This window comes from Natator depressus, chromosome 4 (genome assembly GCF_965152275.1).
Source record: "Natator depressus isolate rNatDep1 chromosome 4, rNatDep2.hap1, whole genome shotgun sequence".
Lineage (NCBI taxonomy): Eukaryota > Metazoa > Chordata > Testudines > Cheloniidae > Natator > Natator depressus.
Window position 1 is genome coordinate 102406008 of NC_134237.1, and position 19440 is coordinate 102425447.

Consider the following 19440-nt stretch of genomic DNA (forward strand, 5'->3'; position numbering starts at 1 on the left):
GGTTACACAGAGGTCATCCAGGGGGTACATCAACTCATCTAGATATTTGCCATGTTTTACAACAGGCTACATAAAAAGCACTAGCAAAGTCAGTAAAAACTAAAATTTCAGACAATGACTTGTTTATACTGCTTTATATTCTATAAACTGAAATGTAAGTACTGTACAATATTTGTATTCCAATTGATTTGTTTTATAATTATATGGGAAAATGAGAAAGTAAGTAAATTTTCAGTAATAGTGTGCTGACACTTTATTTTTATATCTGATTTTGTAAGCAAGTAGTTTTTAAAGGAGGTTACACTTGGGGTACATAAGACAAATCAGACTCCTGAAAGGGGTACAGTAGTCTGGAAAGGTTGAGAGCCACTGCTATAAGTGATAGATATTCCTTAGTCATAGCTGCAGTAATAATAAATTGACCTCTTCTGGACTACATGTTAATAAAGTGAAAATTCAACCATGATAAGAAAAAGTCTACAGGGATGAAGAAAAGGGAGTAAATATTTCATTAGTGACTATCAAACACTCAATCCGCTGCCAAATACTAGTATAACATTCTGATTTAGTGAGATGTCAAAAGTTTGTGATTCAGTACTTCAAACAAATTTACTGAAACAGCACCCATGTTCAAGTTTTTGTAATAGATGCATGCTTGATTTCCATAGGAGTCATTATGTCTCTAAGCATTTAATAAAAGGACTTCATAAAACAATATATATTGTTATTTGCAATAATCTTGTCTCCTATCTACTATAAAATATATTTGCTAGTCATACAGTATGTTAGCAAATCTGAAGTATGAGAGGTTAAGTTTAAAAAAATAGGAAAAAATCTAAAACTGTCCAGTAAAATCATCATTAAAAAAACAAAAACACAAAACACAAAAACACAACAACAGCAATTGTTTTTTCAAGAAAAGTATCAGTGTAACTTCCTGAAAAAAGTTTTCCCGGGAAAGGCTGTGAATTGACTGAATTAGTTCATGGGTATCACAGATATGCATGCATTAACACTACCTCTGCAGTAGATAGCCTTTGGATAAACTGAGTTCTTCCATTCCCAGTCTCATCTGTTATCTTAAACTCCTGGCAACAAGGGTAGGATTTCCCAACACTAAATTCTAGTAGTGTAATCATCAAAGCTGCACTAGTTGTTAGTGTTGCAAATTCCCAACTCCCCATGTCAGCAAGTAAGTAACCCTTCATGACAATTCTATATCAAATATTAAAACAAATCGTCAAGATTTTTGGTTTATTATCTGCCTCTTTGAATTTGCTTTTTTTTTAAAAAAAAAAACAAGATGGCCTAGCTCATAAAATATTAAATAGATAGCAAATATTGAAACAAATTAGAAATATTTTATTTTTGTTAATTTTTTTAAACTCAGGCCTAGGTTCATCCAATACTGAATGTTAATGAAACATGAATATTGGAAAAGGGATGGAATATGACAGTGCATATGGAAAATGTTAGGTTTCCCTTTCACTGGGAACACAGTTTCAATCTAGTTCAGACTTGAGTGTTGAATATTACCTGAAGCTGAAACATTATAGAAAGTAAATATATACTTTTATTATCTATGGTGTCATTGTAAGCGGTCTGAATGCTGTATGGTTTTGAACAATACACAGTGGTTGATATAATCTCACCTTTTTATATCCATATTTTGTTCACAAGTCTTATTACATACTTCTATCTGACTTCCCATTTTCATCCACCAGGAAGGATTACTTTAAATGTTCTTTTCCCACATGGTATGGATTTAAAGTAAATTGGCAATGATTAAGAGTTTTAGAATGGTACCATCATAGCCCTACCCATTTAGAAGTCAACATTTTGAGGCCTTTGATTTTTAGGGCCTAAATTTTTGGCCAGCTTGAGACAGCTTGGCCTGATTTTTTTTTTTTTAAATAAAAAAATAAAAAATCTCTCAGTCACCATTGACTTCAGCTGGAAGTGGGAGTGTTTAGCACTTCTGAAAGTCAGATCCAGGGAGCCTTAAATTGGCCAAAATTTGAGGCCTCCACTAATGTAGGACATCAAAATTAGAGGCTGCTTTGAAAATGTTGGGATATTTTGTATTGCATATGTCCCGAGAGGCAAATGATAAAACTGGATTCCCCCTTTACAATGCATAGTAATAGAGGGACAGATCCTAAAACCTTTTCTCATTTGAACAATATCTTGCAATACAAATAATTCCCCTGAAATCACTGAGTCTATTTGTGTAGTAAGGACCTATGCAGTGTTAGGGAGGCACAATCAGGCCTTAAGTGACTAAAAAGGGTCTATGATTTCAGGATGCAGCAATTAAAATATTGCAGCAAACATATAACTATGTGAAATTCTAAAATGTACTAGAGGTTCTTGGCCAAAGCATTCAGATCAGTGGAATTATCCCAGATTTAGGACCTGCCTAAAGAAGTCAGTGGTAGCCTTTCCACTGACTTTGATGAGTGTTTAACTGGGCCCTTAAACTGCTATAAATGAGAGCAGAATTTGGCCCACTGTCTTTTTGTGCTTTCTAGTAACAAAAATAAAACACTACCAAAAGTCTACATTTTATATATTTTAGAACTTTAGCATCAATGCCTGACTTTACCCTCCATTTCAATGTTATGAAAGGTCAGTTTCAAGAAGAAAAAAAGATACACTAGGAATATCAGCTAAGAGTACGTTTATTTTCTTTGGTAGACTATGTAAAGATAAGTATTTTGGGGGCTTTTGCAGCTTCCTGGCAGCTTCCAGAGCATGGAAAATGGCTACATTTTTGTTGAATCAAGCCTAAAGAAGCATTTTTTGTACTTCAGGGCTATAATGTAACACTGCAGCATTTTGTATCTACAGACAAATGGAAATATATTGTTATGATGTTATTAGTAGTATTTATAACAGCTCTACCATGTTTGATAAATGAAACCACATTAATTGGTTTCAGGATTTTATTCAAGCTATGGCATATCCACTAGCACTTTTGAATACACAATTAAATATTTCAAAATGTCAGTTTTGTTATAGTTCCACATGGAATGCATACTGATTACAACTACTTGATTTTATTAGATCATTTATATTTATAAACAAAATCATCTACAGTTACTGGAGGTTATGAGCTGTCAAATATAACGTTCAACAAAATAATAAATAAAAGAGTGTAAGCATATAGTATACGAACTATTGACCTACTTAATTGTGTATATAGACTGCAAAAATCCTCTCTAAATGTGTAAGTCTTCCATGCATTGTAGCATTAAGATATTTTAACCTTTTGTTCTTAAGAACTGGGAATAAAGCTAGAAATATTAGTAGCAATTAAATAAATGCAGCTTATGTCAAAATATAGGCATTTGAGGGTTCAGTCATGTCTTTCACTATATGCACTGCTACATATCTGGGGAGGGAAGAAGAACAACTAGTGTATATTAACTGGTAATAGTATGACTTGGAACCGGTTAGAAAATAAGTATTTCTATGAAAAGAAAGTTAAAAAGAAATGAAAAAGATAAAAACAAATCCAAAATTCTTTTAATAAAAACTGAAAAACAAAACAAACAAAAAAAGAATTTTCAAGAACCACCACCTTATTTATTTATTTTCAAAATCTGGAAATTTTCTAAAGAAATTAAAGATATTGTTTAAAGAATAGACTATTTTAAAATAAAAAAGCATTTCAACCATCTCTAGTTTGAACACAATTTAGGCTGCATTAACTTTTGAACTAAAATTCACTGGTAATTTGCTCTAGAGGTAATATGAAGGGTTACTAGGAGTGTTTTCCAAAATATATTTTAGGCACTTCTTTTTACATATTTAGAGCTAATTTGGGGATTTTAAATATTCATGAAAATGAGACAACACTGGCTACATCAAGGGAAAGTACACTGTAAAATCCAATAGAATTCTGTTAATATTACTCTGTCCTGATCTACACAAAAGTCATGGTCTATACTGGTACCTCTCCTGAGCAAAGACTGCAAATTATGTCAAACTGCATGGTTGTTAGCAGGAGTTGGTGTCAAATTGCATGGTGGGTAGAAGAGGAGATGTGTCCACCGAGAAATATTTATACCCAAACTCACTTCACGTGGGAAAACACGAACATTTATATAGCATTTTGAAAATGCAAATGCTGATATAAATGCTATATATTCAATTGTTTATCAGCGTTAATCAGACATGTTTGAACTTCAGTCTTCAGAAACAAAAAGGCTACACCTGTTCTAGCTCTGAGTGTGTATATATACACACACATACACACACACGTTAAATGTAACGTTGACTCTTTTTCAGAAATTAAGTTCTTAAGAATATTAAATTAAATACTAGACATGGCCAAATCCAATTTGCATGATATAAGAAGATGTTATGGCAATACAGGTTCAGAACATTCAGAATGTTAAACAATTAAATATCATTGGCTGATCAAAGAAAATGAATACTTTCAGATGTGTTTCAATATTACCTTGCCATAACTCTCTTTCATATCAGTATTAAAAAAAATACACACACACACACACACACATTATTGTCTAGTGAAAACCAAACTTTTAACACGTAATATCATTACTCTTGCTCAAGGCTACCTGAATTCCTTACATGTGATGTTACTCCTAAATAGAAGAGACCTTTTTTCTATTGGAATCCCTGCATCTGGGCACTTGCAGAAAGCGCGAACACACACATACACAAAGCTATTGGTATTCCACTGTAAAACTAAGAATCAAATACTAGTCTCTAGGGTGCATGAAACAGGTCTATTAATGACATAGTGTGGATTCAAGAAGGGTAGTTGCCTAACACAGCAACAGAGCACACTTTTATAGATACAATTGATTTCATTTCCCTAGAACATCACAAGCTGATATCAGTGTTGCATAGCCTTACCTGCACAACTAATTAGGAAATATGTGCGTGAGAGGGGGCGGTTATTTATGACAAAATGGGTAGTTGGAAATGTGACTTATAAGGAGTCTGGGAAAGTTCTCCCTCTTGATGGGTTTAGGTCCAGATTTTTAAGGGTTTTTAGGCTCTTAAAGATAGAGATTGGCACCTAGGGGAATTTTCAAAACTTCCAAGGCACGCAGTAAGTTATGTGCTTAGGGCACTTTTCAAAAGCAGTTAGTAACCTATCCATATCTATAGGCATCTAAATACCTTTATAAATCTAGTCTTTAATATACATATGCAACAGACATTACATCCATGTGAATATGGAATCCTTTTCCTGGTTTCATTAGGATTGAGAAATATTGTGTGTGTTTAAGTATGAATAATAATTTTAAAAATACTGTAATAAATAATTTGAGGGAACTTTAGATCAAAACTTTATTCAGTCCCTATAAACTCTCACCTGCTATTTCCACATTGTTCTAAGTGCCACATATGCTTACTTGGCCCTAGTCATGTAAATCAATAATAGTCAAACACTGGCTAGTAACCCCCTAACCCACAGTCTACTACACCACAGAAATGACTCTGGTAAGTGTCTCACTAATGCTTGTTCTGAATTACCCATGTCTTAAGACTGTTGACGGACCCCTTAGCAGCAGGAGACCAGAATGTGTTCCAGTCACTTTGCAGAATCCTGCTTCTTCCCTGCAGGAATGAAGCATTTTCAGTGGCTGGCAAAATACCAATCAGCTGTGTAGGCTTTGGGGAAAGGGAAATAATGTGGTGTTGCCAGTGCTGATTGTTATGCAATGTCCTTTACAGATCTGATAATGAAGGTAACATTGGTATTTTTCAAAGACTTACCTACATGAGCCAATTACCCTAAAAAACCCCTCCTCATGGACAAATCTCATGTTTTCTTTCCTATACAGGATCTTCAGTGTTATTTAACAATTGTAAAACTGCTTTGATATTTACCTTTTGGAAAAGTTTGATGTCATTGTTATATGCTGATCCCTGTATTATATCAGGTAAAACCTTTAACATTCCATTCCATAGAAAATCTGCTTTTTAGAAATTGGAGTGTCAATTCTTTTGACTTTATCCTACTTCTGAAAGTAGGATTAACTGTCTTCTGCCAGTGCTATGTTTTGCAAACATAGCAAGTTTAATGTATACTCTGGAACGAAGTACTTCAGTAGAAAATGGATTATAATCTAAGGAATCCCACTTTTGTGGAATGATGTAGAGGAAACTCCTTTGCATAATTTTCAATAGATTAATGAAACTATATTCTTTGTTCTATGTTAGCTGTTTAACCTGCTATACTTATTGGGCTGGCTTCACTTCCTCTAAGACCTAATGTTATCCCATCTCTGAGCAAAAATGCACTGCTATAGGTTTGGTTGGCTAATCATAGAATCATAGAATATCAGGGTTGGAAGGGACCCCAGAAGGTCATCTAGTCCAACCCCCTGCTCGAAGCAGGACCAATTCCCAGTTAAATCATCCCAGCCAGGGCTTTGTCAAGCCTGACCTTAAAAACCTCTAAGGAAGGAGATTCTACCACCTCCCTAGGTAACGCATTCCAGTGTTTCACCACCCTCTTAGTGAAAAAGTTTTTCCTAATATCCAATCTAAACCTCCCCCATTGCAACTTGAGACCATTACTCCTCGTTCTGTCATCTGCTACCATTGAGAACAGTCTAGAGCCATCCTCTTTGGAACCCCCTTTCAGGTAGTTGAAAGCAGCTATCAAATCCCCCCTCATTCTTCTCTTCTGCAGACTAAACAATCCCAGCTCCCTCAGCCTCTCTTCATAAGTCATGTGCTCTAGACCCCTAATCATTTTTGTTGCCCTTCGCTGGACTCTCTCCAATTTATCCACATCCTTCTTGTAGTGTGGGGCCCAAAACTGGACACAGTACTCCAGATGAGGCCTCACCAGTGTCGAATAGAGGGGAACGATCACGTCCCTCGATCTGCTCGCTATGCCCCTACTTATACATCCCAAAATGCCATTGGCCTTCTTGGCAACAAGGGCACACTGTTGACTCATATCCAGCTTCTCGTCCACTGTCACCCCTAGGTCCTTTTCCGCAGAACTGCTGCCTAGCCATTCGGTCCCTAGTCTGTAGCGGTGCATTGGATTCTTCCATCCTAAGTGTAGGACCCTGCACTTATCCTTATTGAACCTCATCAGGTTTCTTTTGGCCCAATCCTCCAATTTGTCTAGGTCCTTCTGTATCCTATCCCTCCCCTCCAGCGTATCTACCACTCCTCCCAGTTTAGTATCATCTGCAAATTTGCTGAGAGTGCAATCCACACCATCCTCCAGATCATTTATGAAGATATTGAACAAAACCGGCCCCAGGACCGACCCCTGGGGCACTCCACTTGACACCGGCTGCCAACTAGACATGGAGCCATTTATCACTACCCGTTGAGCCCGACAATCTAGCCAGCTTTCTACCCACCTTATAGTGCATTCATCTAGCCCATACTTCCTTAACTTGCTGACAAGAATTCTGTGGAATAATGCTGAAGATGAAAACGAATCATTGTGATATAAAAGAGTTGTGCATTCCTATGTGATAGAAATAGCATACCCTAGCTTGCTACCATGTATTTCGTATAAAAAAGACTTTGTTGCAAAGATGTGTGGTGTGACCTCATCAATCAGCTGCTGAAATGCTATATCACATCTTTATTTATTGCCGTTCATATGTAAATTGTATAAGGTTTCAAAGTCTGACAGAAGAATCATGGCATGATTTATGAATGTTTGGGTCTGCCACTATCAGATCTTCAGCTTGAATTCAGATCAACAAAACCCTGTGGTATGCAACCTCATTGCTACATTTTCCACTATTGAAACTTGTAATACTGACGGACTTGATATAATCATTCTTGTATTTTCTTATTTGACAAAAGATTTAAAAATAGCCATTCAGCTACTTGGATTCCACATCTGGCCTTACTAGAATATTCATAGAACGATAATGTCCACAGCCTTCTGCTTAACAATGACTCACTATACTGTCTGCCATCCAGTTTTTACCTTCTTACTGAATTTTAGCAGATCACTATATATGGGGTCAGGAAGGAATTTCCCCCCAGGTAGGCTTGGCAGTGACCTTGTGGGATGATCACCTTCCTCTAGAGCATGTGAGTGCAGCTCACTTGCCATGATTATCTGGGTCTCTTTCACATTATCATTTCCCTTCCATTGTAGGGGCCTTGGGCATTTGGTGCACCTTGGTCCCTTCTAGTCTCTGCCTGTGGCACATAATAGCCTAATCTCCTGTGGGTTGTAACACTTGGGTCTCATTTCAGTTGTTGGGTTAGTATGTAAATTAGGAATAAGAGAAATAGAGTACCTGGCACAATGGTGTCCTGGCACAGGACCTGTTTGAATGAGTAAGAGTTTATAGGATTTGGCCATAATCCTGTACAAAGTGTTTATATGAATTATTTTATTTAATCAAGAGTCAGTTTAAGGCTAGATGGGATAATGAGATCATCTAGTCTGACCTCCATTATAGCACAGGCCACCAACACCACTCAGCATTAACCTAACAACTGACCATCACTAACCCAACAATTGAAAGAAGGCGTCATCTCAACATTCTCTGATTAATGTGGCTGTTTGAATTTGAACTGTACCCATGGTCACGTGTTAGACAGTGTTCAAAAAGAATAGAGTGAAATAGATTGGACAGTACTGCTCTTCACCACAAGTAATCAATTACTGAGCGGTAGATGGTATGATGAGGTTAATTTGCTGATTTCTAAATATCTGGCATTTGGCACAGTTGTATGGAATTATCCACTGACTTCCAGAAAAAGTACATAGAAAACTTATTTATAAACAAAGATTTTTTAGCATGTATTATAACAAATCTCTGCTTGGATTTAGAATATTCTTCATCCCTGATTTAAAACAACTACAAGGTACAGTCTGGAATTTACGAAAAAATTATCAGCACAAATGACCTTTAATGATGTTTCCTGAGGTGACATTTGATTTAGGTTTAGTAGTTCCAATAATGAGTCTTTCTTTAATAAACCAGTAAGTGACCTTTTTTGAAAATTTCCAAAATGACAGGAACATGATACAGGCACCTCTCTATATCTCCTCCTTATCCAAATGTGGAGCCATTGTACAAAGAGGATATTGTTACCTGTCCAGTTTTGAGTTAAAGTGAAGTGTCTAGTGGAGTGCTACAAGAACTAGTGTTAGGTCAGTTCTTAATATCTTTGTATAAGATCTGAACAAAGCAGAAGACTGCATATTAATAGCAATCACAAATTATATTAAATTGAGAGGTGCTGAGAGGGCCAATGAGGACAGGAGGGACTTAGGGACTTAGAAAGATTAGACATATGGGCAGGAAATAGCAAAATAAGATTCAGCTTGAAAAAATGCACACTAATAATCCGAGGGGAAAAAAATCAAAGAAAGATATTCAATAGAAAGAAAATATCTGGAAAGAAATAATGCCATAAAACACCCGGGGTAACAATGGGGAGCAAATTAGGTATGAATTTGCAATGCATTATGGCAGGAAAAAAAAGGTCAGTGTGATTTGGGGGTGGATACACAAAGGTAACATGTCACAGAGCAAGGTGAGACTAGTCCTTCTTTATCTGACTGATGAATTTGCAATCAGGAACAGTGCATTCACTTGTGACTCTCACTAGCACAAAGACATAGACAAATGTCTGTAGAGGGAGTGCAGGCAAGAGCACCAAAAATTATTTCAGAAGGAATGATTTATAGCAAGGGTTTAAAAGAACTAAACATATATAACTAGGCTAGATGATGGCTAAAGGGACACAGTATAACTGTGTACCAATATTTAAAGGATGTGAATACCAAGGAAGGACAAGAATTATTTAGCATGGAACAATGAAAATAAAAACACTGGGGTCAAAACTAAGACAATAAAATGGAGACTATAATATTTCCCAGCAAGGAGATGGACTAGATGACTTTAAAAGCTCCTTTCCTATCAATAAGAGCCTGATCCAAAGCCCACTGAAGATGTTGGGTGTCTTTCCATTGACTTCAGTAGGCTTTGGAAGAGGTCAAAGTTTCCGAGTTTCTATTCTGTCACTCTTGTTCGTGTTGAGTAACATACTACTAGTTCCACTGCTTTCAGCAGTACAGAATAAATAATTGCCAGGGCATGCAGAGCTCAACCAATCTATTGTTTACCCCCAAATAAATACGTACTCATGGATTAAAGATACTAATCAACATGAGCATGTGAAAAAAAATAATATGTATACAATTTGGTCAGTCACATAATCATTCTCTGCCTCAATTTGATCATACTGTGAAAGGGGAAAATGATACCTACCTCATACAGTGGTGACGTGGGGCTCAACTCATTGAAATTTATAAAGTGCTATGTGATCTCCAAATAGAAGGAAAGGAATTACTTAAGTGCAAATTGTTTATAATTGTTACTGCTTGGGCTTTATAATAAGTTTAGTGGGAGGAGACCAGACAAATACAGTGAGCTGGATTCTCATCTCAGTTATGGACATTACTCCAAGTCATTACTGAAATAAGTCAAGTTACCTCAAGTGTTGTAACTAAAATCAGATGTAATGTGCCTCTCTGTATTTATATTAGTAATAAAATTAGAAGTCAGTTATGATGCGCTAAAACAAAACCAAGCATTTCTCCACCTGAGTTTCCCATATTCAGTGTTGTTGCAAAGATACTATGAGATACTGAAGAATCCTGGCTAACACATCCACTGTTAAGAATGTACATTTTAAAAATAATTACTGTGTAAAACATTCCTGATTTGTTTCTCAATCTCAGAGTTCAAAAGATGAGAGTGAACAGTTGTATTATAAAAAAAGGACTAGCATATTACTGGATTCTCTCAATCTGTGCAACCATTGTGGGTGGTCTGCCCCAAAGTCTATCTGCTGACTGTCCAGCTGGCAAATACAGACTAGTGTGTGTAAGAGAACTACAGTACAGCTGTATGCGTGCCACTGATGATTCATTTTTCAGCACATACCAAATCCCAGTTGCTTAATTTAGGGTGGGCTGGGAGTGAAAATCCATTAGACAGACAAAACACATAGCACAATTAAATAACTTTTTTCTTCCCCTAATGTTTTGAATCTGATTACCCTGTAAGGTATTTACCATCCTGATTTTACAGAGGTGATTCTTTTACTTTTTCTTTAATTAAAATTCTTCTTTTAAGATCCTCATTGCTTTTTTCATTGTTCTTAAGATCCAAGGGTTTGGGTCTGTGTTCACCTATGCAAATTGGTGAGGATTTTTATCAATCCTTCCCCAAGAAAGGGGGTGTAGGGCTTGGGGGGAAGACATCTCCAAATGGGCTCTTTCCCCGTTCTTTGTTTAACATGCTTGGTGGTGGCAGGATAGAGTTCAAGGACAAGGCAAAGTTTGTACCTTGAGGAAGTTTTTAACCTAAGCTGGTAAGACTAAGCTAAGGGGGTCTTACATGCACGTCCCCACATCTGTACCCTAGAGTTCAGAGTGGGGAAGGAACCTTGACAGCAAGTTACCTCTAACCTCCACTTTCTTTGAGTTTGCAAACATCCAGGCAGACACAAAATAATTGATCCTTCCCAAGCACAATGGGGTACTGTCAAGCCACGTGGGGGGATATATTGACTGAACACTTTGTCGGGAAGTTGAACCAGCAGAAATATAGCCTATATGCACAGTTTTCACCCTTCTCTCCCAGTGGGCATGAATCAACCCCATTCTCTTTACTAAGTTTGGAAACACTAGTCAAAATTGAAGAAAAAATTAGGGTTCCCCCCCATGTAGCAAACACCCACCTGGCATGTTCTAGTCAAGCAAACCAGTAATCTCAGAATAACTGTTGGTTTATTAGGACTTATTTTCCTGCTTTTTTTGAGGATAAGGGGTGTGTGGAACATTTCAGCAAGTAAAATATAAAGTGCAAAATCTGTTAATAATGGCCACCAAAGGGACTGCTGCTTTTCTAGCAGTTATAACAGATGGCCAGATAATGCAGTGTGATTAATGGAAGGAATTCTCCCAGGGACTGAGCTTTTACTGGGTGTTAGAACAGGTGGTTGTGATTAGCAGATGAATGCTAGCTCAGGTTTTTTGACTTTGGCCTTTCCTTATTATCAGAATTGGTTTTTCAGGGCCAACATTTTAGAGGTTGTTTTTCTAAAGTTAAACATCTAAATCCATACTCATTCACCTGGGAAAGCAGTCTGATCTTCAGAGGAACTGAACACCCATTTGAAGTCAATGAACAATATTAGAGGGAATCTGTATTAACATTTTTGAGCTTTTTTGCATATTACAGTAAATTTAAGATTAAGTTATACAGATATTTGAAACTAGTTGTATATTATGCTGATCACTTTTAGCTCTGTTTTATTCCAGCTAAAGGTTAATGGGAAGGTCAGCTCAAATTCCATACTTGATTTTTTTTTTATATAGCAGAATATAGACATTTAATTTTCATATATGGCTTCTTTTCTTTAATGAAGAACTGTGTATATTAAGAATAAACCCATAAGAGTCTATGACTTATCTTAGAAGTAATCAAATTACCAAAAATACAGCTAGTCAGCTGGCAGATCCATTAGCAACAAGGAGTTCTGTGATCAAGATTTAATGTCCCAAAAGTTCATGTAACTGAGGGAAGGATTGGTGTTCAGATTAAAGGAAAACTGAACATCTGCCATTTCCATAAAACAAGAAATCCAATGCTTAACTTGAAAATTATGCTTAATATGGTAATAATTAGAGTAAGAAGAAATTCTGATGTAATAAATACTTAAATAATCAGTGGAGAAGTGGGGAGGGGACCCTGGGTTTTCTACCTCCCGGATGAGTGCCATGACACCATCCTGTAGAATCATTCATTCTTTCTCTCTCTGGCTCAATAACTGTTTAAGTGGTTAGGATTTGAATATGCATGTCCCACCTCTCAGAAGATCCTTTCTCCCTATCAGACATATCAGGGGACTGAATCTGGATCTCACACATCTCAGGTGAGTGCTTTGACCATGGGCTAAAAGTTGTAAGGGAGTCACCACCACTATCTCCTCCTTTGGCCAGATTTCATATGGGCCCTTATCCAGCAGCCAAATCAGGCCCCATATGCCAGATAGGCAAGAAAATACATATTTCTACCTGGTTTGAGGATCCTGCTGAGGCTTAGGTGTCTGGACACCTAGAGTGAGGCATAGTGTATGTGCCCAGCAGGAGAAACCTAGGTGTCTAGGTGACAAACCTGCAGCTTTTACTTGTGTGTTCAGCACAAATATGATTTATTTTTTAAAGCTAGACCTTCAGATATGGGGGAAAAAAACCAAGATTCTTCCCTCATATGTAGTGTTCTAGCAACATAAGCAACTGTAGCTAGAAACTTAAAAGTTGGCTTGCTTTGTAGGTTTTAAATATTCATATGAAGAATATTATCCTGTAGTATTCAAAATATCATAACATAGCTGTGGTAAGGACCTATTACTAAAGTATAATAATCCATCTCCCTATCAGTAGAAAATTGTGCCTTACTGTATACACACTCAGTAGTGTTTTGTCAAGTCTAGACTGAAATATGACAAACTATGAAGCTTCCACCTCTTCTGTCAGAAAACTATTTCATGTATTTTCACTAATAAGAAAAATGTCCTGGTAGCAATAGGCCTTGCATAAAAGAAAACAGAAGTAGGGAAAAAGAGGTTAATAATGGACAACGCCTAAACTCACAAGTAAACTTGAAAATAACAGTTAATAGATAAAGAAATAGAAGAGTAATGTATGATAAGCTTGCTTACTAGCATACTTTTGCAGTTTGTGGACATTTTCATAATCTGAACTGGGATGGGTTACAGAAAATAGACCAACCATGATATATTAACCAATAATATTAAGTGTAAATGTGTATATAAGCTGATTCATGATTATGTACATTGGATGTCTGGTATACCCTGTATGCACACCCTACGCCTAAGTCTGATCAACTCAAGTATAGTTTAACAGGGTTCAAAAAAGAACTAGATAAGATAATGGAGGAATGGTCCATCAGTGCCTATTAGCCAGTATGGGCAGGGATGGTGTCCCTAGCATCTGTTTGCCAGAAGCTGGGAATGAGCAACAGGGGATGGATCACTTGACAATTACCTCTTCTGTTCATTCCCTCTTGGGCACCTGGCATTGGCCACTGTCTGAAGACATGATATTGGGCTAGATGGACCTTTGGTCTGACCCACTATGGCTGTTCTTATGTTCTAAAGAAACCTCAGTAATGAGTCCAGAGTTGAACTGGTTTCTTGGATTCCAGAGAACTGGATGAGGTGCTCTGGATAGGTTGAGTGGTGAAGAAATCTCATCAGTAGTTATCCCAGGGACAGCCTTATGGACAATGGCACCCTGGGTAACTTCCTTTAAGTACTGCAGGTATCATGCTGCTGGGACTGCAGAGAGGGGATGTGTGTGAGCACCTGGCTCTCATCCTGCAGTTCCCTTTATCTCCCCCTTCTGGGTGGGCACGGCTCTTCTGCAGCATCTTGAGCATGGTGCCCCCTGCAACCACAGCACCGTAGGCTGTTGCTCACATCACCCACTCATAAGGCTGGCCCTGAGTTACCCTGAATTATCCTTTTCTAAATTTCCTCCCATTATTCCTGATTATTATCAGAATTCCTCAGATTTCCCAGTCATGTTTTCAGTCATCAAGACTGATAACTGGGTGAAGAGGTATATGCGAGCTTTTCAGAAACACTCATTCTTGGCCTAACACTTCTCCCCAGTGAAATTAATGGTAAAAACTCACACTGCCCTCAACAGGAGCAGACTAAGGTCAATGTTGAGTTCTCTTGAAAATCATACCATACTATCCTACCAAAACTGTCAAGTGAGGCTCAAAATATGTTTGAAGAGACCATCATCTATTGAAAGGAAAGACTTCCTGATTCTGTTTGGATATCAGCCTAAGAACATATGGAATATGATGTTACAGGACTCTGTAGCCAAAACTTGTTTTTGAGAGACAAAAACAAAGCCAAGAATAGAAACTTGATCAAAGGATGTGTAGTAAGACTGGGCAGTAGGGAAAGCTGTTGGTCATGAAATGTTGAGTTTTCTACAGTAATTCAAAATGTACTACTTATGTGAAAATACAGTAAGAAAGTTAGAATGGCATGTTAAAAAATTGGAGGAAACTTTAATTTGGCTAAATCATTAATTACGCTACACAAAGTATGTGAACCTGCTTATGACAGTTCTCCACTCATGCCGATGTATCTTCTTCAAATGTGAAACCGGAGAAGCTGCCAGTAAGCTGTTTTTCTTATTTTTAACCAATGGATGCTGAGATAATAAAGATAATTAAAATTAGGGCTATCAAGTGATTAAAAAAATTAATCACGATTAATTGCATAGTTAAACAATAATGGAATACCACTTATTTAAATATTTTTGATGTTTTCTACATTTTCAAATATATTGATTTAAATTACAACACAGAATACAATGTGTATAGTGCTGACATATTTATTTTTATTACAAATATTTGCACTGTAAAAACCAAAAGAAATAGTATTTTTCAATTAACCTATACAAGCACTGTAGTGCAATCTCTTTATCATGAAAGTTGAACTTACAAATATAGAATTAGGTACAAAAATAACTGAATTGAAAAATAAAACTATGTAAAACTTTAGCGCCTACAAGTCCACTCAGTCCTACTTCAGCCAATCGCGCAGACAAACAAACTTGATTACAATGTGCAGGAGATAATGCTGCCTGTTTCTTATTTATTTATTCCTAAAAGTGAGAACAGGCATTTGTATGGCACTTTTGTAGCCGGCATTACAAGGTATTTATGTGCCAGATCTGCTACACATTCGTATGCCCCTTCATGCTTCGGCCACCATTCCAGAGGCCATGTTTCCATGCTGATGATGCTTGTTAAAAAATAATGTGTTAATTAAATTTGTGACTGAAGTCCTTGGGGGGAGAACTGTATGTCTTCGGCTCTGTTTTACCTGCATTCTGCCATTTATTTCATGTTATAGCAGTCTTGGATGATGACTCAGCACATGTTTGTTTTAAGAACACTTTCATAGCAGATTTGACAAAACGCAAAGAAGATACCGATGTGAGATTTCTGAAACTAGCTACAGCACTCAACCCAAGGTTTAAGAAGCAGAAGTGCCTTTCAAAATCTGAGAGGGACGAGGTGCGGAGCATGCTTTCAGAAGTGCTAAAAGAGCAACATGCAGATGCGGAAACTACAGAACCTGAACCACCAAAAAAGAAAATCAACCATCTGCTTGTGGCATCTGACTCAGATGATGAAAAGGAACATACATCGGTCCACTCTGCTTTGGATCATTATTGAGCAGAACCCATCATCAGCATGGATGCATGTGGTTGAATGGAATCGGCATGGAATGGTGGTTGAAGATGAAGGAACATATGAATCTTTAGTGCATCTGGCACATAAATATCTTGCAACGCTGGCTACAACAGTGCTATGCAAATGCATGTTCTCACTTTCAGGTGACATTGTAAATAAGAAACAGGCAGCATTATCTCCTGCACATTGTAATCAAGTTTGTTTGTCTGCGCGATTGGCTGAAGTAGGACTGAGTGGACTTGTAGGCTCTAAAGTTTTACATAGTTTTATTTTTCAGTTCAGTTATTTTTTTGTACCTAATTCTATATTTGTAAGTTCAACTTTCATGATAAAGAGATTGCACTACAGTGCTTGTACAGGTTAATTGAAAAATACTATTGTCATTTTTACAGTTCAAATATTTGTAATAAAAAAAATACAAAGTGAGCACTGTACACTTTATTCTGTGTTGTAATAGAAATCAATATATTTGAAAATGTAGAAAAACATCTGAAAATATTTAACAAATTTCATTTAGTATTCTATTGTTTAACAGTGCAATTAATCACAATTTTGTGTTTTAATTGCATGAGTTAACTGCAATTAATTGACAGCCCTACTTAAAATATTTCTTTCTCAAAGTCTATTGACCTTACTGGTAGTCAATATGGACACTGTTAATAGAACAACTCTTCTGGTAAAACATAACCTGATTGATGCTGGACAGCATCAATGGACAGAAGCAAATTGCAATGTAGTAGAGGCCCTGACAATTGAAACGTGATTCATTAACTATGTGTGGGTTTTCAGTAAGCAATGCTGACATCTGTGAAAATTCCTTCTGATGATGAAGAATCTGCATTGCAGCAACCAGATGATTTTCTTCAGTGCAAAGCTGATGCACCACCTGCTGCTTAATATGCTGCAGCTGATGATGCTTTAACAGTTTGTGAGGAGCTAGGAGTAGACAGTGAAGAAGAGCCTCTCATCTGAGCTTCAATCCACATTACTGAAAAATCAGCAGGTGATGTGACTGAAGAAGATAAGGATGATAGAGTTACTAATGAAAGTCCTTCTTTTTCCTCTCCTGACTTTCACATTACAAACTAAACACGTAAACAGCAATCAGTGTGCCAGATGAGTAAAAGGGTTTCTGTACAGAACACAACTTGGGTCTGCTGGAAACAATAAACAATGGAATGGCAGTCACATCACTAACAAAGTGGAGATTATTGACTTTTTTTTTGTTAAAATGTCATTTGTGGATGTAATTTGACTTGTTTTTTAAATGGAAATACCTGAGTGCACAATTTTGGTTGTTCAAAATTGTAGACATTATTGAAGCCTCTAGAATTTTGAAGAGGATTTAAAGTTTAAACTTAAGATTTTTAAGTGTCATGTTAAAGCAGAATTAAACAATGCTCCTGTTTCTTGCTTTATCTCTTTCTGACATTACAAAAATTGCTCCTGAGCTCGATGAGTAAGAGTAGGCATTGTAAAGGACAAGTGAACAGTTCTTGACATTGTTTAAACAGCTAATGAGGACACTTTACAATAAAAAGAAACAGGCTGGTGAGCTCTTATCATATGTTAAATATAGAGACAAGATTTCAAAGCACATTTATTTTTGTGGAGATTCAAAGAGTAGGGGGTCAGGGAACTTCCACAAAGTCTTATACGGTTAGGAATATACCAAAACACCATTTTGTAGTTTCCTGAATTTGATGGCCTTTCAGCCACTGCTGAAAGTATTTTAGGTGGATTATTTAATTGTTCTAAATATTTTTCAATTATTTTAAATTTCTGGTGGAAAGATATTAAATACATATTGTGGAATATTAATGAAACATTACTGTATTTAAGAAGAACCCTGTCAAATAAAAAATAATATTTTTAAAGGTTACGAAATAATTAGTGCTCCTTATAATCCTTTAGCATGAGCTGGGTATCTTTATCTGTGTTTAATCATAGCCACTTATAGAGTAAGGCCTGGATCTGCAAAGAGACTTAAGTAGTGCAATGCTGAGCATCACCATACCTAACTTTTATGTGCCAACAAAGTCCCTGGATCAACAATGGGATGCACAAAGTCTGAGTTAGGTACCTATGCTCCCTATACAATGAATGGGAAGAGATAGGCAACCTGAGAATGGTGTCCACACAAGCCAGCATGGTAGGCAGTTTGCTGCCTAAACTAGCTTATAGGGCTAAGATTGTGTCCTAAGCCTTGCCCCTCTGACAGAGTTCAGTGCCTAAGTCTGGGCTGTAGAAAGGTGCTTCTCTCTGCTTCGGGTCCACAGCTGGGAACCCTGCTGCTGGAGTCAGGCAGTTTAGGTACTAAACCATTTTTTGAAAGAACGTGTTAGGTAGCTACCTAAGACCATACAAGGTGTGGGGAGGCACCCTCTCTAAGAACAGTTATCACAGTGATTAGACTACTCAGCTGAGATGCATAAGTCCCTGGTTAAATTCCCCCTCTCTAACTGATGAGGAGAGGGGATTTGAACTTTTGTTTCCTACTTCTTAGGTGCATGCCCTAACCACTGTACTATAAAGTGATTCTTAGTCTGTGTCAGGCCTAATTGAAGATGTAATTATTTAATTAAGTGGAAGGCATTCAACAAGAGCTCCCTATCAGACTAATCCATACTCTAGTGGTTAAGATCGTCAGTAGAAAGATGTGAAATCCATGTTCAAATCTCTTCTCCTCATCAGGAAGAGGGCTGAGCTAAACCAGGGTCTCTCTCATCTCAGGTACCCTAACCACTAGGCTGAAGGGAAGCCCCTTTTCCTTTCCCACAGGTCATTTTGTGCAGAGTTGGGCATACTCAAAGCATGGCTAACAGATCTTCCCCTGGTTTGTAGATTGCAGTGAGGCTCAGAGTATGAGATAGGCACCCAGTCACCTACCTAAGGGCAGCAGTGCTCCTTTTCAGAGGCAGGAAGTTAATCAACTAGGGGACTTTTATAACAGAAATGTAGGCACCAAGTGAGTTTAAGAGCTGACAGAGTTAGGCAGCAGCTGAGCAGGATTTTATGGATCACAGTGATGTCTAAAATTAGGCTTTAGGTGCCTAATCCCTTTGTGGATCTGGACCTTAACTGCTACTCAGTGAGAGGTAGGGTGTTGCAATATGGCACTTTGGAAGGAGAT

The 19440-nt window shown here is 37.2% G+C and overlaps 1 protein-coding gene across 6 annotated transcripts in view; it reads right to left on the reverse strand.

The window, feature by feature from the left end:
- PCDH7 (protocadherin 7) overlaps nucleotides 1-19440 on the reverse strand; it is a 603373-nt gene that overhangs the window by 376483 nt on the left and 207450 nt on the right. The window lies entirely within an intron of this gene.